The sequence below is a fragment of the Pogona vitticeps genome, chromosome 1 (assembly GCF_051106095.1).
Source record: "Pogona vitticeps strain Pit_001003342236 chromosome 1, PviZW2.1, whole genome shotgun sequence".
Taxonomy (NCBI): Eukaryota; Metazoa; Chordata; class Lepidosauria; order Squamata; family Agamidae; genus Pogona; species Pogona vitticeps.
This window is the reverse complement of record NC_135783.1, coordinates 211,127,046-211,149,532: the sequence shown is the minus strand read 5'-3', so window position 1 is coordinate 211,149,532 and position 22,487 is coordinate 211,127,046. Positions and strand designations below refer to the sequence as shown.

The 22,487-nt window shown below is 40.3% G+C and overlaps 1 protein-coding gene across 9 annotated transcripts in view; it reads left to right on the top strand.

The window, feature by feature from the left end:
• TANC1 (tetratricopeptide repeat, ankyrin repeat and coiled-coil containing 1) overlaps positions 1–22,487 on the top strand; it is a 183,717-nt gene that overhangs the window by 44,173 nt on the left and 117,057 nt on the right. Inside the window, exon 1 of one of the 9 annotated variants that reach the window (XM_078376214.1) lies at positions 1,874–1,930. The exons of 7 other annotated variants lie outside the window; for them this stretch is intronic. The gene's annotated coding sequence lies outside the window, so the exon portion shown is untranslated. Of the gene's footprint in view, positions 1–1,873; positions 1,931–22,487 lie in introns of those variants that run through there. One more of the 9 variants, XM_078376222.1, reaches the window with a different exon arrangement.

The following is a 22,487-nucleotide window of genomic DNA, read 5'->3' as shown; positions in this document are numbered from 1 at the left end:
GGAGAAGTAGTTGGCTCCAGATTTTGCCAACCTATTTTTCAAATTGGCCATTTATTTCCAGAGGAGTCAAAAAGAAAAAAAAAGAAAGAAAAGTCTCAGGAAGCAGTTATCGTTCTTTAGGATTTAACACTTTTCTCTCAGACTTTTGAGGTGGCCAGTATAGATACATGGTGTGTTTTCTGCAGATGCTTATAAAATAATTCCTTCCTTGTAAGTCCTATAATAGATATAAGGGATGGCAGTGTTGTATCCAAATCCAGGATATTACTGCTGAGTCATAATTTGTCTTCCATATTTAATCAAATTTTATTTGCGATGGAAGATGCTTCTGTGTTTCTACATCCTCAAGACTGTTTAATTGTACTTTAATTACACAGTGGTGCCTCGCTTAACGAGCACTTCATTTGACAACGAATTCGCTTAGCGATGGCTTTTTTGGAGCGATCTTGCACTCCGCTTAACAATGTTCCCTATGGGTGATTTTCGCATAGCGATGTTTGGGACCAAGCTTCGCATAGCGATGACAGTTTGGGTCCCTCTGTTTCACTTAACAATGGTTTTGACAGTCTCCTGTTGGCTGTTTTTTATACGTTTAAAAATGTTTAAAAAATGTTTAGAATGCTTGAAATCATAAGTGCACTTAATAAACCCTTTGTTAAACTAATTTGACTTTGTTCCGACTCTTTTTCAATTAGTTGTAATTTCCCCCCCCCCCTTGTGATGCATTGAATAGGTTTCAATGCATTTCAATTGGGGAACCGCATTTCGCTTAGCGATGTTTCCTATGGCAATTTTCGCTTAAAGACGGCAATCCGTTCCCATTGCAACGGATTATCCGGTTTTCAATGCATTTCTGTGGGAAACCGTGTTTCGCTTAGTGATGTTTTCCCATAGCGATGTGTTTTTTGGAACCAATTAACATCGCTAAGTGAGGCACCACTGTATTTTTGAGTCTATAAGAGTATAAAAGAGTGCTCTTCCCCCCCCCCCCCCAGCTTTTCGTAATCTACAGCTTTCCTGGCTGGACACAATTTCTGAAAAAGCCCTAAGGGAGGAACTGCTTTTTGATATCTTCCAAAGCGTGGGGAGCTGTGGGGGTGCAGTGAGTGGAAGCAATGGGTGCCACAAAGATGACTGTAGAATAAAAGACAAGTTCGAACTTGTCAGCCATCTCATAAGTAAGGTAAGCACAACCATCTTGAACCTCACCTGTGAACATTTCTCCAAAATTTGTCCTTTGACATTTGTCTCATTTAATTTAATCTTTCTGTTAAATTAAATGAGAATTGTCAAGGTTTTCATAGCAAAACCTTTCAGCATAGCACTGACCTAAAATGTTTTAACTGGAACATGTCAATAGGTTTAGGAGGCTGGCTTGTTTCAGTAATCTGTAGTTAACATGGTTAATCATAGTTTAGTGTTTAGGCGCAACTTTAAAATTGAAGCTTGTCAAATCAGAAGCATAATCTTTTGATTTCTTCTTTGAAGTCAACCCAGAGGACAGAAGGAGAAGGGAAATGTGGAAGCTTGAACCTCATTCACATATTGCAAAACCATATTCAGTGTTAGGGCTTGTCCAGACAGGCTGTTTTGGGTGTGGAGTGGATCGGGGTACAAAGGGTTTGTTGAGGATGAGGATCAATATGCCATCTGGCATGCTCTTCAAATCCGTACAGCAAACAACCCCTTGTATTCTAATCAGGTGTCAATTACATGCTTCCTCTGATCGTCTGCAGATGGTTGGAGGAAGTGAAATTATTTGTTTATTTTTTTACATTGTTCCTCTCTCCTTCTGTTAATGCCATTCCATTTTCTCTTTCTCCCCCCCCGGCTTCCCTTCCCTCTTTCCCACATTCTCTTTCACTCTCTTGAGATCTGCAGCCATGATGGCAATTGGAAGCTGAGGCTGTTGTAAGCTGCTATCTCCCAGGTAAACAGGTTAAACAATGAGCAGGCCAGAAAGAATACATGTCCTACTGCTGGACTGGAAAGTTGCATAAGGGGAAGGATAGCTAAGTAGAAACACATGCAGATACAGTCTTTTTCCCCCCAATCCAAACTGTGCCATCAATGATTCACATACTATATATGCCAATGCGGATGCCCTCTTACATGGAAACATGGTCAATATACATTCTGATACCTTTGCAGTAATTTTTAGAAAGTCTTTCCCCAACCTTGAATCTCCAAATGTTGGATTAACGTTTGCACCATAGTATGGCCAGTGATCAGAAGCAATGTCTTAGAATGTCTGTCTAACCTTGTTTACACTCTACTTTGAACAGTTGTATAGTGCAGAGAATTTGGCAGCTGTGGTTTTTGCAAAGATAAGGAAGGTATACCAGCTGAAACCCCCTTCATGCAGCTGAGATAGGTAACAGAACAAGAGTTTTTCTAGTTTCAATGAAACAGCAGCGGTGCTTTGCCAGGAAGTAAAGGTAAGAACTTTACAGTAGAGTATCCATATGGTGTTAGTCTGTCTTCACACTACACTAAATAAGTCATTTTCAAATTGATATTGTACTGGTGTGGCATAGTTGTTGATGGCAGGTTATAGGATTCCACGCCACTCCAGTGAAGTTTGAATGACTTAGTCATGGATAGCTGTTGATATAATCCACTCAGTGTCAGAGAAACAGTCTGAGTATATATCTGGATGAAGTATTCTAACCTTTAAAAGTTGACCTCCCTCACTCCCTTCTATACCTGTGTATTCTTTCACAAATGGTAATGTTGACCTCAAAACTCCTGAAACGTATGCATATTTACTAATAACTATAACTGTGCTGGCGGAATAAAAGGTAAAGGTAAAGGTTCCCCTTGACATTTTTAGTCCAGTCATGTCTGACTCTAGGGGGGTGGTGCTCATCCCATTTTTCAAGCTGTAGAGCCAGCACTTGTCCAAAGGCAGTTTCCGTTGTCACGTGGCCAGCGTGACTAGGGAACGCCATTTTACCTTCCCACTGAGGTGGTACCTATTTATCTACTCACATTTACATGCTTTCGAACTGCTAGGTTGGCGAGTAGCTGGGACAAAGTGATGGGAACTCACTCTATCACATGGATTTGATCTTACGACTGCTGGTCTTCTGACCCTGCAGCACAGGCTTCTGTGGTTTAGCCCGCAGGAATAGGATGCCCTAAAATAATTTGCAACATTTTTCACTGACAACAATTCTCAGGGTTCTGTAGAAGAAGCCACTATGTTTGGCTTAATGCTGAAACAAAATATGTATGAGTCATTGTAGAATTTCTAGTATTTCTTTATTTCTCAAGCTGCCCATTGAAAGGGAAACACTGGTCATTTATAAAGACTTGAGAAGTGATATCCTATGGATTAAATTTTTCTTGGGTTTGGTTTTAAAACCTGGCTTGTATATAAGCTTAAGTAGTAACGTTTGAGACAGATATCTGAATTAAAAATCATTATTTTAACTCCATAAATGTTTCCCTCTCTTTTTTTTTTACGTTTTGGAAAAAGCGATTAGCAGTGTAACAGCATCCTCAAGAATGCGGTATCTTCACAATCTTAAACCTGGGAAATTACAAAGTGCATACACTGTTGGTCAAAAGTAAAAATCATTGTTAAATCATTATGTTTTCTTATTAAAAGTAGCACATATAAGCTTTAAAAAACTGATCCGCTTCATTTAATAGCAAGACTGTCATTTCAGTGTGCATAGGTTGTTGCTATAGCATGATCCAGTTCTTATTGTGAGCAAGTTGGCACTTTTGCAGATTTTTTAAAATGAGCTATCCAGTGTTGCTTAGTCCAGTTGGTTTTGCAAATGTTTTCATGCTGAGAGTTCTTTGATCCATTAGCTTTTAGCATATATTGAGAAAATGGAGCCCTTTAGGTGGCAGAAAGAATCTGGTATCTGTTTCTGCTGGTATTTCATTGAAAGGTTTGTGATAGATCCCTTGATCCAGAAACAGTGGAATTGAGCAAGTGGTGAAAAGCAGACTTGGTCGGACTTACTTTGATTCAAAGCTTCAGTTACACTTGGAATGCCATTTTCTCAAACGAATCATATAAAGTCTCCTGTCTGTAATGCAAGCCAGATGTTGAAACCTGGAAAGTGTTCTGTGCCTGCTATTTGGCAAATTGATTTTTGATCTCAGGTAAGTACAGTGGTGCCTCGCAAGACAAATTTAATTCATTCCGCGGTTAATGTTCTCTTGCGAAATGCATTTTCCCATAGGAATGCATTGAAATCTAATTAATGTGTTCCTATGGGCAAAAATGTCAGAACAAAGTCAAATTTGGCTTTACAAAGGGTTTATTAAGTGCTCTTTAAAGCCATGCATGTTGTGCAGATGATTTCAAAAATTTCAATCAAAAAATGGGTGCTGTCCTCTTAAGATGCCGGCCATAGAGACTGGCGAAACTTTAACTTTTTAAACATCATAGAAAAACATTTAAAAATCAGCAAACATGAGGCAGGAATAAAAAACAGAAAACATTTGTCTTGCGAAGCACGGCCATAGGAACATTCGTCTTGTGATTCATCAACCCCATTGCCAAAACCATTTGTCTTGCGAGATTTTTGTCCTGTGAGGCATTTGTCTTGCGAGGCACCACTGTAATCATTTATTTTTGTCCAGACACAGAACTGTATATATCTGGCATATTCTTGGGGGCGAAAATTAGAGTTAATGAATGATATGATTATATGGAAAGTGAATGGATATGGTTGTTGTGCTCTGTCATCATCCTAGACTATTTGCCACTTTTTGTGGTTCTGGTAAAAAAATAGCTCAAGAGTCAAAGAAAATTACAATTCCTTTTTCTTAAAAAGAAGAAGAAGTAGGAGTAATGTGGAAGCATCCTTGTTGCTTTCAGTCCAAACATAACTTTTGTTTCCCTGCCAAATTCTGGGAAGTACAATTCTCCAACTCTTCAGCAGAAACAGACAACTGTAATTGCTGTATAATCTGTTTACATTGCTGATTGACCTATGTTTGTGAGACCAGCAACACCCTTCTTCAGAGCGGATTTGCACTTTGGGAAATCTCATTTTTTAATAATGATGCAATGTGTGGACACATGAATGGATTAAGTGCTCTATTAGCACTTAAAAAGAAGTGAGCAGTTTGTCTGAAACAATAGTGCATCATTCATATTCTGGACTAAGAAAAAAAGGGTTCTTATCACCTCTGAGAGCCTTTCTGAGAGCTCTCTCTATCCTGTCTAGCAAGCCTGTTTTAGATGGTTTTTGTTTTATAGCTTTCACATAATAAAAGCTTTGTAAAATTGTGGGAATCATAATCCATGTAGATGATTATTTAAAGGCAATCAATCCTCAGTTTGTACTGACTTTTGGGTGAAGAATTTGTGGAGTACATGTAAAGAACACAACTCTTTCTTAACAGCTTTTAAATTAAAATGTTTTAAGTTCTTTTTAAATTTAAAATGAAGTGCTAAAATTCCAATTCAATGCCAATTTCTAGTTGTGTTTCCCTTCCTGTCCCTCGGTGGATGTACATATGTTTGTGTCAGTAGACACACAGAGACACACACACTCACACGAAAGTGGTGAGGCTTCAAACAGTTTTGAAAACTCTAGCCATATCCTATTAAATCTGATATTACTGCTAAATCTAGCAGATCCTCTCAGGTTTCAGTATATGGAGGGTGGTACTGCCCTTTATATTGCTTGGTTATTTGTTATCACTCAAAATGGAGTCACGCAGGGTGGTTTTTTAAAGTGGTGTACTGTTGATAACATTTCGTGACACATGGTGCAGGTAACTGAAGCTTAGTTTGTGCCAGAATTTTTTGAACATGGTGGGACTTCATCATTTTAAACTTACTCGATCAACTGCTCTTGTGCACACATTGTTCTCTCTTTATAGCATGAAATGTCATTGAACCAATTCAGACATCATGATAAGCCTGGATGTGGGGTGCCCTGACTTATCATTAACAAGCAACACACTGATGCTGACTGCCTGATTGTTCCTGTGGGAGCAGCTAAAGAAACACTGTAATTTTTATTTATATATTTATTGGTCTGTAGTTTGTTCATAATGTCATATGGACTTGGCAGGCACTCTGCCTTATTTCTTTCCTTACAAACTTGGATATTGAATTTGGAATTCATAAGAAACAGACCACAGAGAGAAGAAAGGAGAGACATTTATCAATCCCCAGTTGCAGCAGGATCAAACAGCCAGTGTGCACATTCCCAATGTAGGAAGATGGCTCATCCACAACATTCTGTCTTGCTTTGAAATCTGAATGCATGCGTAGGATACAAATCTGTTTGCCACTGGCTTTTATAAATGCTGCCATCTTATGCCACTTCTTAACCAGCTTCCTAACCAACTTCATAAGACCTGCAATAAGCAGGACTTGAGATACAGCAACATTGATACTAACCAAGTCATGTGCTGTAAAGTAGAAGCTTTCAGTCTTAACTTTTAATGAATGTATAGCCAGTAAATTGTCTCGAAAGATTGTCCCAATGATTTCAAACCTTGCAGACTAAATAACCAACAGGAGTGAGAGATAGAAGAAAACTAACATAAAATGATATGTCCATTATGTGTTGAGCTGTTTATAACTTGTCGTTGAGGAAAATATGGAATCCAAGATATAAACTAATTTATTTATCTCAGGAATGCAACATAAACAAACATGAAAAAATCAGCAGAGTGAGTCCTGACTAAGGTGAATGTGTTTTATCCCAATTCAGATAAATGGGATTCAGATTGGTTTTGTGTAATTTAAGATTTATTGATGTGAAAGGGGTGAAAGGAAGGTTAGCTTAATTTGTTTAACTTAGTAAACAGAATCCAGTAAGGTACTTCCCTGGCAGAATAGTATTTTTTAAGCAGAACTGAGAAGAAATGATGTGCCATTCTCCAGTATAGCTCTTTGGGCACCTTAAAGCCTGGTTTGAAGGACTGGGAAATCTAGAGATGTTTTCCAGATGGTACTCAGAGCTGCTGGGCCCGCTCCACTCAGTGTTAACATGACACTAAATTTGGGCTAAAATATTGTGAATCTGTCACCCAGTTGTAAGCATTTTAAAGTTTAATAAGGGTGTGGCTAGATGGCCAAATTGTATCATGTGGGTAGGTAAATATAAGATTGCTCATATTTCACATGGCCTCCAAACTGGACCAAACAACAGGACAAAATGGCCTTCTCATTACATGGTTAGCCTGTGGCCAAGGCATGAAGACATTCTCTCGGAAGCTCTCTCTGCCTTCGGTGTTAATCAGAAATATTTGTTTAAGTTGATGTACTATGCCTTTTCTTAATAGTTTTAGTGCCAAAAATTCAATTAGTGAACCTTATAAACAGAGGGAGAGAATGTGACAGCATTCAAGAATGTTATGATGGGTTGGTAATCTTTGATCAAATTAAAGGCTTGAATGTAAAGTAAGTCACTTTTAAGGCCCAGAGTAGTTTATGGAGTCCTTGAAAAAGTATTTTTGGAATTGGGGGATGGGATAAGTGGAATGTGCATTCCAAGTCTGTAGCAAATAGTTTTTCTTGTCTACCCATGAAATTATTATCTTCTCTGTGTGGGAGTGAGGGGGAGCTGCAAAAAAGCAAAGGGATATTAGTCTCCCCGTCCACCTCTTATTAGATGTCTCTGTTAAAGTTTTTAGAATGAGAGGTAAGTTTGAATTCCCGAGCCTCTTGCTTTTTTCTTCTAGCTATGCAGCACGTCCCATTTCTTGCAGTAAACAAGGTGTCTAGACAGGCTAACAAAGCCATCATTTTTCTTATAAATTTTTCATGTAGAAACTCTACTTAATCAGGTAATATGTAATAAAGGTCACATGTTTGTTCCTGTATAAGGCAGAAGAGTAGAATGAATAGAGGAAGAACTAATTTTTAAAAAATGTAATTACTGTGTGGAAAAAAAGAGTCTTTACTGGCAGCATCCATGAAGCAGCAATGCTAGTCTGTTGCATCAGAACTAAGCAAAGTTATCAACCTCATCATAGCATCTTTTAAAAATTAAAAGACAACATAATGTTTCTATAGTAGAGCTCATCTCATCAGCTAAAGTAAACTTTACATACGTTATAGATCTAGTACCTCTTCTGTTTTATGGACCTGGTCCCTCCCTCATTAGCCGCGTTTGTATTTTCTTTTGTAGTTGTATCTGGGTATGTGAAAAATCAACTGGCCCAGGATTGCATTTGATGTAAGTGAGCAGACCCTTGTCCATTTATTTATGTGGCAACCGTTGTTAAATGTGCCACATGATTTTTTGTTTAATTTCTTGGGAAAGAAATTCTTGGTAGGTCAGACTAAAATGAAAAGTGTGTGTTTAAATGGATTTATATAAAATTCTGAGATACATATATGAATACCATCAAAATAATTGCATTTATTGCAAGTCCTAAGGAAGTTCTGGCTTCCCTTCTTTAGTAATTTGGAAACTGATGCTGGGAATGTATAAAGGATATATTTAATAACAAACAAACAAAGTTTAATGGTATTCTCAGTCCTGATATTGCTTGCATCTCCAATCAGACATTTGGGTTCTATTGAGAGCTATTTCAGTTTTGTTTCCTCACCATATTGGCAGATAAGGGACTTTCACCTGACCTTAGATATTTTTCTTGAAAATTATATTTTCATTTAAAAAGACTTCTTGAATTCTATCAGTTATGAGCACTGACTTCATAATTCTACAGCTTGTCTACTGCAGATAGAAGCTTTGAATGGTTCACACATCAGCCTGGATTCTGATGTATTGGGTGTTTTGAACAGAGCTTGGAGTATACAATTCTAACTAGTTTGAGACATTAATTTTTACCTCAAGTAGGCCAAATATCGTTTACCCCAGACTTAACTCAATTAGGTCCTAATTAATTTTACATTTAACTAGAGCTTCTGTAGCTTTACTAGTTCTAGTTAATCTGTTTTCCTAGGCCTGTAGCCAGTAGGAAAGTCTCTGAGGTATGGCCAGGAGGAGGAGAAGGGGAGCTGATCATGACAACAAAAGCAGCTGAAGGTATGAAGGCCCGTTGTTTTGCTTCAAATGCCCTGGCTGTAGGATGAAACTGATACTAATTAATGGAGATGGCTAGAAACATTGTGAGGTGAACACAGCATGAAATGTGAATGTGACTGTGTGTGAGGAGGAGGGGACACTGGAACTGCCTTTGCAGAAGTGATGAGGAGAGGAATCAGTGCAGAACTAAAAACAAGTCAAGAATGCAAAGGTGGCAGAATTTCAGCAGAGATGTGTTAATACAGGGGGTGTAAGAGTGTGTTCTCTTCCTCTCTCTGTCTCCCCTTGTATAGTCGCATTAGATCACCACTTATAACTAGACTTCCTAATTGCAAGTAAGTGAGGATCCAATGATTGCAGGTATTTATTCATTTATTTCATTTAATCTCATTCTAGTACGGGTGACAGAAAGGAACCCAGAGGAGCCTCTTGGCTTGCTCCCCCCCCCCCAAAAAAAGGACCAGAACCTCTGGAAAGCAAGTTCTCAAAGTCCCATCCTAGAGAGGTGACTCAGAAAGATACCTTGGTCAGTGGTATCAAAAGGGCTCAGAGTACCAGAATGAACGAGGGCAAGCCCCTTGTCCAGTTCTCAGTGTAGGTCATCTGCCAAGGCAAAACTCCTGTCTCTTTTCCATAACCAGACTTGAAGGAAGACTGAAGGGGATCTAGATTATCTGTTTTATGCAGAAACCTTGGAATTGAAAAGCCACTAGAAGCTCCAGTGTCTTGCCCAAAAGTTGAATACCCTGTATTGGATACTTATCTATTGCTCTCGGATTCACGGAGGGCTTTCTCACCAGTGGTTTTACTACTATAACCTCCACCCCCCACCTTGACTTTCCATGGCGGAGTAGAGACTTGGACCTATGTCTTCTGAGTCCTAGTTCTGTCACTCTGTCCACTACATCTTACTGGCTCTAGAGCAGTAACCCCTAGTCCGTGGCCTGGTGCCGGTCCATGGCCTGGGCTGGACTGGGCTGCGGAGACAGATCTCCCACCCACCCCACACTATCCCTTGCACTGCTCCCTTTACACATGTGCGTGAGTACGCAAGTGCCCCCCACCCCTTGTGCCCCTTTGTGCATGCACACAAGTGTGCTCAGGCCCATGTGAGCACCCCCACCCCTTTGTGCATGTGTGCGAGTGTGCATGTGCAAGCACACGCCTGCCCAACATGAGTGTGTGTGTGGGGGGGGTTCCCCGCCTTCCCCAAGTGTTCTGCAGTGTTAAAAAGGTTGGGGACCACTGCGCTAGAGTTCTTGGTTTCCTTTAAAACTACAGTAGTTAATAACTTAGTGTTTAACTAATGAATTAAAAACATGACCTACTAATGCTAATATAAACTCAGGCAATTATAATGCTAATATAAATAACTTTAAATTATTTGACCTTCTGATACCTTAATGAATAAGGATTTTTTCCATCAAACATTCTGATCTGCAGTTTTGGAACTCCAGACTATTGCTGATAGGACTCAGCTTTTTACCGTATCACTCACAGTCACTTTGGAATAAGTGAAAGGGGACTACAAAATTTTAAATTTATAATGGAAAAGAAAACTTAATCCTCTCTCTTATCTCCCAGACTTGTATAAAGAAGAACTGAATTATTTTCTGATTAATATATATGCAATAAATTGGATAGCTGACTCCCAGCTGGAGAGCTCAACGTCTGCCAAAGCCTAAAGTGGTGATATATCCCTGGAAAGCAGTGCAAAAATAAACTGTATTATGGGATAAACTTGAGTGGCTGGCTCATAGAGTGAAGATTCAGGTTTTAATATTATGTAAGCAAAAATAAATAGGTTGTGTTCTCAATTATTCTTTAGTGTATTTATATTGAACAAAAAAAATTCAAGTAGGCTACAACTTTTTGCTTGTTCTAATAATTTTCAGAAGTTTGGTAAATCAGTTTTGGCATATAGGCTGAAATCCTGCTGTTCTCACAGTGCCTGAAAAAGGGTTCTGATATAATGGGCAGGGAGCAGTTTTCCGTAATTAACAACATCCTACTTATGTCCCATAGTTTTTCTGACACCCATGTAATCCATTCCATCACACAGAAGCTGTGGGAGCTGTGGGACAGAAGGAGAAAAATGTTAATTACCAGGAACTGCATAATCTTCAGGGGAAGAATTTTGATAATTAACAACATTGTGCCGCTTTCAAAACTTCCACACACCAAAAGGGAGTTGAAAAACTGTGGGAATAAAAGTGCCCACTGCTGGTGATGTCATCACCCTTGTTTGTTCAGAACAAATTATGCTTTAAATATTGCTGTATAAGGCTGAAGATGTCATAAGGCCTGATGATTTTTTGGAAACAGGAAATTTCCTGTTCTCCTTGGAGGTACTGAGGATCTTTTTTGTAGTGTGGGAAACTGTTGGGGAACCATGGGATTAGGGGAAGGCTTTTATTTCCAAAAATCACTGTCACCGGATGAATTTGCTGGCAGTTGCAACTTTCAGAAATTAAAGACACCCTGCCCCTGCACAGTTGTTCCAAGTGACTTCCTTGCAACAAAAGGAATCTCAAGGGAAACATCAGGACCTGAGGCAGAGTGTGTGTGTGGGGGGGGGGAGGGAAATGGATTGGACCTTTTTTATTTCTGAAAAATCGTGGGAGCTTATGACATCATCAGCCTTACATGGCATAATTTAAAAGAACAGGATTTCAGCCATAGTGTATTCGATAATCATAACTCTTTTAGGAAATAACCACTGTATGAAGCAGTCTTGTATAGCATCTTGTTGTTTCCAGTACTGCTGACATGGAGGAAGGATTGAACTAATCTGTGGGTGCTGAGTAAAGTAAAACATTCCTGTTTAACAAGACCATTTGGAAGGTTATGTTATTTAGTTGACCTTTATTCTGTATAAAGATCCCCCTTAATTTGCAGATCTGCTATTAGTGGTGAGTTCTTTGGTATGGTAACTCTGTAATCTGCTGGTTGTTTCATTTCTTCAAAATATTGCCACACCAACTGCTAGGGTGGAACCATGCTTTTAAGCTTGAAAATGAATAGTGTCCTACCACAAACGGAAAGCATTTTCAGTTCTGCCTTATTCCATGGAAACTATGCCTTTCTCTTAAAATACATTTTGAGCTTCATTTCTGTGATTTCCCTTGTTCAATGAAGTGCTGAAAGCCTGTCTTTGGAGAAATCTAGCCCTTTAGACAGGTCACGAGCCTCGTGGCACAGTGGTGAAACCGCTGTACTGCAGCCAAAACTGTGCTCACGACCTGGCGTTCAATCCCAGGTAGCCGGCACAAGGTTGATTTAGCCTTCTATCCTTCCGAGGTCAGTAAAATGAGTACCCAGCTCCCTGGGGGGGCAATGTGTAGCCTGCATAATTAACTTGAAGCACTATGAGACGGTATATAAGCAGCACAATTTGCTTTTGATATTTGGGGCAACCCCCCCCCCCAAAAAAAATCAGGCTTAGTAAAAAGATGCACCTGAACTCTTGAATCTACTTACCAATTCTGTAAGTAATCCCTGCTAAAAGAACAAAAGACTGGAATAATAGAAAAACAGGAACTCTGAAGGACGAAAATAAAAAACATATAGTAACAAATGTAGAAGATACCCAGTGTGATGTAGTGGGTGGTGTGATGGGCGTAGGTTCAAATCCCTGTTCAGCCAAGAAATCTCACTGGGGGCATGGAACTGGTAAAGGTAAAGGTAAAGGGTTCCCCTTGACATTTAGTCCACTCGTGTCCGACTCGAGGGTGTGGTGCTCATCCCCGTTTCCAAGCCATAGAGCCAGCATTTGTCCACAGACCCTTTCCGTGGTCACATGGCCAGCATGACTAGACATGGACCGCCGTTACCTTCCCACTGAGGTGGCACCTATTTAGCTACTCGCATTTGCATGCTTTCAAACTGCTAGGTTGGCAGGAGCTGGGACAAGTGACAGGAACTCACTCCATGGTGTGGATTCGATCTTACGACTGCTGGTCTTCTGACCTTACAGCACAGAGGCTTCTGCAGTTTAACCCGCAGCGTCACCACATGCCTTACAGAACTGGTAAAACCTTGCCTTAAATATCTCACTTACTTTGAAAACCCTATTAGGGTCAATAGGTAAGTCAGTTTCTACTTGATGGGACATAATAACAACAAATGTAGAAGCAGGAATATGATCCTTTTAGTAGAACTTCTTCCTCCCCTAGTTTAAAGCAGAGTTTATGCTACACTTGACAAAATGTTACTGATTGAATTGATAATTGATATACGGTATTAAGGTTTCTGATAAAAACTAAAACTTCTTCACATAGTGATGCTGTATTTTCAGAAACCGGTGTTGTAGAGGTGTCTAATCCACTTAATCACATATTTTATAGTTGTGATAGATATTCTTTCCTTGGTGTTGTGGTTTAGGTGGTGTAACAAAGGATGCAAGCTTTCTATTCTTCTGTACTTCCTGTAGCCGGCACTGCAAATATAGGTGAGGAGAAATAAGTATTTTGGTCTGATATAACAAAGCCATTTAAAATCTAGGCAAGGACGTTTTCTAAATATCAGTCAGCTGAAATTATTTACATTGAATATCTGTAAGTATTTGCCTTTGCCTTGGATGCTGTAATTAGGTGAAAGCAGAATAGAAATAGAACAAACAAACAAATATTCAATAACAAGAAAGGAATCGGCATTGCTTTTTCACTTTGATGAAGAATGAGGATTTTCAGCTATGATTCTGTACTGTGTGAATTGTATACTTTGTTTTGATAATTAGTTTTCTTCTTTTTTGCTACCTAATCGAACTTTGAAGTTGTACCCTTCTTTTTATGCCATGCATTGCATTTACCACAGAAATACAATTTGTTCCGACTGCTTCCGCAACCCAAATGCAGTAGATTCATCCATTTGTAAATAGATCCAGTTTAAATTTACTGTCTTACCTGAAAATTAGTCCACTGTGAGGCAGTGGGTGGTAATTGGAAGTGGAAGTCTATGTAGCCAGACACTACTGTAGTTATAAATTTTGTGGGCCTATTCAGTGGTTGTTCCTAGGCTGTGAGGTTCCCTCTCCAGGAAAACAAGATTTATCTCCTCCTTATTGACCTTCTGGCAGCAGGCAAGATCTTTTCTGTTGATGCAGGCTTTCAGCAGCTACTGGCTACGGTACAAAAATATTTCATGGGGATGCTTTAAAAACTTTTAATGTTCTTTTATATAGGGCAGAGTCCTGTTGCTTAATGTAGTTAATCACACTAGAGTAGAACCCTAATTGAAGGGGATGGCAGAAGATATAGAACAATTAAGACTCGGACCACTCGTTTTCTGAATAGTTTTTATCCCAGAGCTATAATTGCACTTAATAATGAGCTTAAAGACCACCAGTAGTGAATAGTTAGTTGGACTGTGTTACTTGGCCTTTGGTGTAGATGTTTGTATTTTTAGTGGGGAGTTTTAGTGGGTGGGGAGTGTTGGGGGATTTTTTAGTGGGTGGGGAGTGTTGGGAATTTTATGTGTGTGCATGTGTCTGGTCTCTGGATGTCTGTGAATTTCATTGTATGGGTATACTGTGTATATACTTACAATGACAATAAATAAATAAAAATAAATAAATAAATAAACAAATAAATTTGGTGACTCTGCTCCTCTGTAAGTTCCATTGATTCATATGGGCCTCCTCTAACTGCAAGTTACCTTAACATAGTAATTTACAGGTAGAGTTGGCTTGTTTGAATCAGTGCAACTTATGGGGGAGTTGTCTCACCAAATCCCCTTTGAGTTAGTGGGCCTACTCTAGTGCAGTTCGCTATACTAAGCAACAGGGTTTTAGCCATTGCTTTAAATAAATCATTTGTTCTGTTGTTGGTTTGATATGACAAAGTGTGTTTTTCATAATAATGTAAACTATTGTATTTTAAACTACACTTGCCTTTTAAGTAATGTTTAAGCCACTTTGAATCCCTTTATTGTGAGAAATGCAAGGTATAAATAAAATGAGTGAATGTATCCTGCAAATATATTTATATCCCTTGTATTAGACTTAGGGCAGGGAGAATATGGGCTAAATTGCGACAGTTTTCATGCTCTTCTTTCTTACAATATTGTCATTATCAGCTATTTTGGTAGGAGGATTTTTCTATGCTTGGTGTATTATTATTATTATTATTATTATTATTATTATTATTATTATTATTATTATTATTATTATTATTATTATTATTATTATTATTATTATTATTATTATTATTATTATTAAATTTATATCCCGCCTATCTGGTCGTGTCAGGACCACTCTAGGCGGCTAACAACATTAAAAAGTCATACAATAAATATACATATAAAACAATTTTACATAACAGAAATACTAAACAGAATGGGAAGACTGAAGGAGAGGGAGAAAAAAAAGGCGTCAGGAATTATTTGATGGGAAGGCCTGCCTAAACATCCATGTTTTTAATTGGTTCTTAAAAATACCCAGCGAGGGAGCCGCGCGAATCTCAGGAGGTAGGTTGTTCCAGAGGCGAGGAGCCACGCCAAGAAGGCCCGATCTCTTGTCTTCTCCTTCCGGGCCTCCCTCAGCGTTAGGCTCCTCAGCCTCACCTCCTGGCTCGCGCAAGTGACACGGGTAGTTCTTGGCGGGAGAAGGCGTTCCGCCAAGTAGCGAGGTCCTAAACTGTAAACTCTGTAAAGCAGAGAAAAATGCTTTGTAAATGGTAGTAAGCACAAGAGGGTATCCTGTAGACTAGCCATTCTCAGCAGGCACCATATGGTCTCCTGGGGGGGGGGGGCTGGCACATTTGAAGGCAGCCACATTCTTCACACAGCACCTTATAAGGTTTGTTATGTGACTTATACAAGCCTGATTTTGCCTATATTCCTTTCATATTGAGTTTATGTCCATGGCAAAAAAAAAATACAATTTTTAAAAAAAGATTCATAATGGCTGCTATAGACCATCTTGACTGCTGCCTTTGGTGTTGTCAGCGTTCAGGCTGCCCTTTGCTTGGTAACGTTTGGCATCCTTTTTCATATGGGCAACAAGGGCACGATATTGTGCAGCAATATTGGGCCGTTTCCTGGCATTTTGAGTCATGGATGGAGAAGCACAATACCCCACATTCATAAACTGGAGGCTTTTTGAGTAGTTTAATTTGTTTCTAGTATTGTAAGAGATTGGAATTGTTCTATTGGCAATATTTTTGTAACTAAGTGAAAATATAAACTATATATATTTTTCCCAAAAATAAGACCTCACCTGAAAAATAAGCCCCAGTATGATTTTTCAGAATGCTTGTAATATAAGCCCTACCCCCCAAAATAAGTCCCAATTAAGGGAAAGCCTACCCTCTACCACTGTGCAACGTTGTGCAGCAACCAGAAGATGATGACATGACTGTAAAATAAAACATCCTCTGAAAATAAGCCCGAATGCGTTCTTTTGTGGAGCAAAAATTAATATAAGATCTTGTCTTATTTTTGGGGAAACACGGTACAAATATTTAATCTGAAGTTATTTCAGTTGAAGACTATGAAATTGCTAAAATGATCTTTTTAAAGCATATTTATCTTTATTGGATCATCGGTGCTGCTCTTGGCAATTCAAAAATGCTGTTGCAGGCATATATCTACTGGGAGATTTCACTCAACAGTGAAATTCCATATGAAACTAATCCTTTGAACAGTTTACAAAAACTGTGTCAAACATGCTGTAGCCATGAACCAGTAAGATAAAAATGTGTAATAAGTCATGGAAGCACTTGTTGTGTTCACTTGCCAGTGGCTTTCTCTGAACTCTGATCAATGGTGTGTATATCAGAGTTTGCAGTATTAAAACTATAGTCACTTTGCTGACTTTTCCATATTAGAATTAATAAACCAAGAAATGGCAGGCAGGGTATAGCTCAAAGTATCCAGTGTTCCTTCCTTTTGTGGAGTGGTGGTTGTTTTCAGACTTGCTTGCCCACTCCATGGCTTCATGGTACCACCATTATAAAAATGTAGCTTCCCATTATTAACAGCTCAAGTATAACGTTGACTTCAATGTAAGGTAATTGATTGGCGAAAGCAGACTCGGAGCAGCTGACACGGTGGTGGGATGCATTCTGAAAGCACTGCTGCCAATAGTGAGCATCATGAAGGTCAGGCAATATCTGTCTCATAGGTGGGGATCCGGCATGTAGAAAACTTCTGATAAAAAAGAATTAGTCTTTTATTTAAGGAGGAGAGGCAACATAGGACAAAGAGGAAGGTGAAATTCAGTAGTGGGTGTAATGACATTTTATGGGCTATCCCTTTGATTTGCACCATATGCTTTTCCACGACTTTGTTAGATTTTCTCCCTTTAGGATTTTTTTTAAAAAAACTGGTTTAATAAACCGAAAGGCCATTTCAGCACAGGATGAGAAAAACACACTCAGACACCCCCCCTCTCCTCTTTATCCCTCGGGTCTTTCCCAGTGGAGTGTAAAACTGCTGCTTTTTGGGGCTTTAGCATGCATGTTTAATGTTCAACTGCTGTTTTGGCTTGTTGCCAGCGCTTTCTTGATAAAGGCAAGGCGAAAAGAGGCCAATGGTAAGAGCTCTTCCAAGTTCTTCTTTCAGCATGAATAAAATATAATAGCAACTCCTTGGCTGAAAAGAACTCAGTTGTAGAGTTTCAAAATAAATAAAGAATATGAAGGAAAATGTATAACAGCAATTACTATGACCAATGTGCAAATAATTATTATGGTTAGGGAGAAAATCATTTTATAACATTCTTCCACCAACTCTTCTTAATTATTTTAAGGAATAATGAGTTTGTTAAAATAATTATGTGAGGATGTATACCTCTTCCTTTCGCGTGGCAATAAACAATGCTCTATGCACACTCCCACATACTGATGCTCCTACAGTATGTTTTCCTGCACATGAGCACAAGAATACCCTTTTCACAAATTCCACTATGTTTGGATAAGAGAATGGAACTGTTCGAGGAAATGGTGCCTTCCACGAAATGCTGTGCCTCCCACTCACACATATTTCTACATGGTGGAAAGGTTTGGATGATTCACGACTGGCAAAGTAGCCTGAGTGCCATAAATCCAATTCTGTGTTTTTGGTAAATGGGTTTGGATTAACTGTAGGAGGAGAACTTATCCTAACTTGCTTGACCCTCCAGTTTGCCCCTGGTAGCCCACAGTTGAACTGCCAGAGCACAGAAACAGAAGTTAGGTTGCTGTTACCAAATTGTATATTGATCTAGCAGTTAAAGTGTTTGAGTTGTTGTTTCTGGGCTTTAGTGGTGTTGTTGTTGTTGTTTAAATGAAACTGAGAATGTAACCCAGCATTTATTTTGGAATGACAAGTTAAGAGGGATGTTTCATGTATAGGAAAGGAACTTCACCCTTCTCTATTTTCTCTTTCAAAAGCATGTTTACTGATTTCCAGTGTGTGCATGTAGAAGAGCTTGCTGCTTAATGGAGACAGAAGAATACTAGAGAATAGTGAAGTGCACTTGTCCCCACTAATCATTCATTGGTAGTTTAGTTACAGAACCTTTTGTCTGTAGATGAAACACACATAATAGCCTAGAGCTAGTTCATATACAGTGGAGTCTCGACCTACGGACTTAATCCGTATTGGAATGGTGGCCGCAGGTCGAAAAGTCTGTGGGTCGAAAATGCATTCCCCATAGGAATGCATTGAAAAGCCATTAATCCGTTCCGGCCCAAGAAAAAACATACCCTCCCCCAAAACTAAAACTAAAACACTGCAAGCCCCTGGGGCTGCAAAAAAACAAAACAAACATAAACAAACCCCAACAGCCCAATCCCACCCTGCAAAAGACAAAAAAAAAAGTTTAGAAAAAGCAGAACTTTATCTGCACCGCCGCTGCGAGGAGGCCTCCCGAACTCAAACTCCCGCTGCCGGGCCAGGGCTCTGGCTGCCGCCGCTGGGCCTGGCTTCTGCCACCAGGCCAGGGCTACGGCCACTGAGCCTGGCCTCCCCTGCTGCCTTTCTGCCCCACCGCCTGGCTTCGCCGCTGCCGAAACCACCATCGGGCGCAGCGCTTTGGGAGAAGCCGCGCGGTGGGGGAGAAAGGCCGGATCGGCTCCTGCCTTTCTTCCCCGCCACCCGGCTTCTCCCAAAGGGCTGCCCCGATGGTGGTTTCAGCAGCGGAGAAGCTGGGCAGCAGGGGAAAAAGGCGGGAGCTGATCCGGCCTTTCTTTTCCACCGCACAGCTTCTCTGCTGCTCCTCCCGCGGTGGCCACAACTCCCCCCTGCGCGCCTATACAGTACCAGCCATCAGCATGGTGGGCTGGCCAGCATCAGTTACCGCCGCACCGGAGAGGCCCTGGGTGGTGGAAGAGTCCCCTCAGTGCTGACGTTGCTGGCGGGAAGCCAGGGAGAACTCGCCTGCAAATAGCCCCGGCTTGCAAGGGACGGCCACCCCAGCTTCCGGTGGCATGTAAGAGGCCTGGAGACTGGGGGAATCCATTGGTGTTGGGCGCTGAGCAGGGGGGGGGAGAGGTGGGTTCCCTCCAGTGGCTAGGGAATCTCTCCTTAATACTGTACTGTAGGCTTCCCCGGCTGGGGAGCAAGACCTTCTCCCTGCCGCTGCTGCGTTGCCCTTCGCTTGCTCTGGTTGGCCACATCCCGGAGGCTGAGCATCCCTTTCCCAAACCATTGGGGTGAAAGGTTTGAATTTCCTGCCCTTTCCCCCTGTCTTTTCGGTCCGCATGTCGAAGCTCCGGCCGCAAGTCGATCCAAAATTTTGCGGCTGGAGCTGTCCGTACGTCAAAAAATCCGTAAGTGGGGCCATTCGTAGGTCGAGACTCCACTGTATCCTGAACTTGATCCAACAAATCATGTTTTAGAGGCTCAGGAATGTGCTGTAATCTTGCAGCAACTTCAACCACTCTGAATATGCAGTTTCCCCATGTGTCTCCCCCCCCCCCAATGACCTGGAATTGTAACTCGTGTTACCTTCTAGCCATGGTTTGAAAATAAAGCAATAATCATACGTTTCCAGTTTGAAAACACTATAATATTTTCAAGAAAGTAAGAGGTACACCACTATAAGAGAACTTGCTTTTGGGCTGGTAGATATCCAAAATGGAGGGGTAGGTATATTAACAGACAGTTCTTGCCATTCAAGGAGATGAATGCTGTGCTGAAGTTGTTGAAGGATTGGTGGTATTTTATTAATCCCAAAATGATGTGGAGTCAGTGATGGGCAATAAGATTGTTACTTTGGAAAATGACTCTGGATTGTTTAGGATGTTGAAACCCAATGTAATAGGGTAAATGAGTGACAAAATTGAAAAGGAGGGGTAATATAGTGGTGCCTCGACTTACGAATGTCCCTACTTATGACCATTTTGAGTTACGACCAGGTCTGGCCACAAAATTTTGCTTCTACTTCCACTTATGAACAGAAAAGGCAGGGGGAAAAGATGGGAAATTCAAATTTCTAACTGTAGGTGGCGACAAGGTTGCTTCTTTGTAGCTCTTTCGTCCTAGCAGCTAGAGAGCATTTATTTATTTATTTATTTATTTTATATCCCGCCTATCTGGTCGGGTGAGGACCACTCTAGGCGGAGGGGGCTTGGGACTGCCTTGCTTCTGCTTCTGAGTGAGCGTGTGTGTGTTTGCAGGGAGGCTTCAGGCTGCCTGGTAAGGTAAGGTGCTGTTTTCTGCTTTTTAAAAACTGTTCTGGGTGTTTTTGCAGCGTGGTTTTGAGTTGGGGGGGTTATGTTTCTGTGCTGTGATGGGTCTTGGGGGTTTGTTTGTTTTTTTGTTTTTCCCCCCAATTTCTGATGGGTCTTGGGGGATTTGGTTGCTTTTTTGGGTTTCCTCCCATTTCCGATGGGTCTTGGGGGGTTGTTTTTTTTTGGCTTCCCCCCATTTCTGATGGGTCTTGGGGAGTTTGGTTGCTTTTTGGGGTTTCCCCCAATTTCCGATGGGTCCTGCATGTTTCCTTTGCTTTTTCCTTAGTTTTCTTTGCATTTCTGACCTGCCCTCTTTGTTCTCTGTGCATTTCCGATCTGCTCCGTTTGATTTCTGTGCAGTTCCAATGGGTCTCGCACGCTTGATTGCTTTTCTCCCCCCCCCTTCGGCCGGAAGGGATTAATCGTGTTTCCAATGAGTCTTGCAGTGATTTTTTTGTGTGTGATTTTTTTCTTCAGCCGGAATGGATTAATTGCATTTTAATGCATTCCTATGGGAAATGGTGCTTTGACTTACAACCATTTCGAGTTACATCCATCTTCTGGAACAGATTATGGTCGTAAGTCGAGGCACCACTGTACAGAGCATACTAGCAGTGATAAAACTTCCTGACTTCACATGTGCAATGAAGGAGTCTGACCTCACATTTTTACCTTATTCTCTGTACAGTGGTGCCTCACACAACGATGTTAATTGGTTCCAAAAAAATCAACGTTGTGTGAAACATCGTTCTGTGAAACACCATTTCTCATAGGAATGCATTGAAAACGGTTAATCCGTTCCAGTTGGAACGGATTGCCATCGTTCAGTGAAAATCCCCATAGGAAACATCGTTGAGTGAAACAATGTTTCCTATATTGGAATGTATTGAAGCCGACTCAATACATTTCAATGCCTTTGCAAAGTCCTTTTTCGCTCCTGTAAAAGTGTCTTACAATGTTTGGACGCTGTTTTAAATGATTGCAATGGTTAGTCCACCTCCTGAAACCTATGCAAACTGATTTTGGTGTTGTTCTGACACTTCGTTAATTTATGATGATTGTTTGAATTTTCTCCATTGGAAACCATTGGATGGTCTGTCTAATGGTTTCCAATGGAAAGAAAAATCATCATAAATTAACGAAGTGTCAGAACAACACCAAAATCAGTTTGCATAGGTTTCAGGAGGTGGACTAACCATTGCAATCATTTAAAACAGCTTCCAAACATTGTAAGACACTTTTACAGGAGCGAAAAGGGAGATCGGGAAGAACTTTAAAAGGCAAACGGAGATCAAAGAGCCCTTTCGCGATCTCCCTTTTCGCTCCTGTAAAAGTGTCTTACAATGTTTGGAAGCTGTTTTAAATGATTGCAATGGTTAGTCCACCTCCTGAAACCTATGCAAACTGATTTTGGTGTTGTTCTGACACTTCGTTAATTTATGATGATTTTTTGTTTTTTTCCATTGGAAACCATTAGACCATCCAATGGTTTCCAATGGAGAAAAATCATCATAAATTAACGAAGTGTCAGAACAACACCAAAATCAGTTTGCATAGGTTTCAGGAGGTGGACTAACCATTGCAATCATTTAAAACAGCGTCCAAACATTGTAAGACACTTTTACAGGAGCGAAAAGGGAGATCGTTGTGTGAAAATCCCCCATAGGAAACATCGCTGTGTGAGGCAGCAAATTTAACAGAAAAAGGCATCGTTGTGTGAATTCATCGTTGTGTGAGGCACTCGTTGTGCGAGGCACCACTGTATGTTAGAATTTGTGCTTACCCACTGAAATTGGATAATAGATTCATACTGAACAAAAGAATTACTTTCATACTCTTGATTGACAAA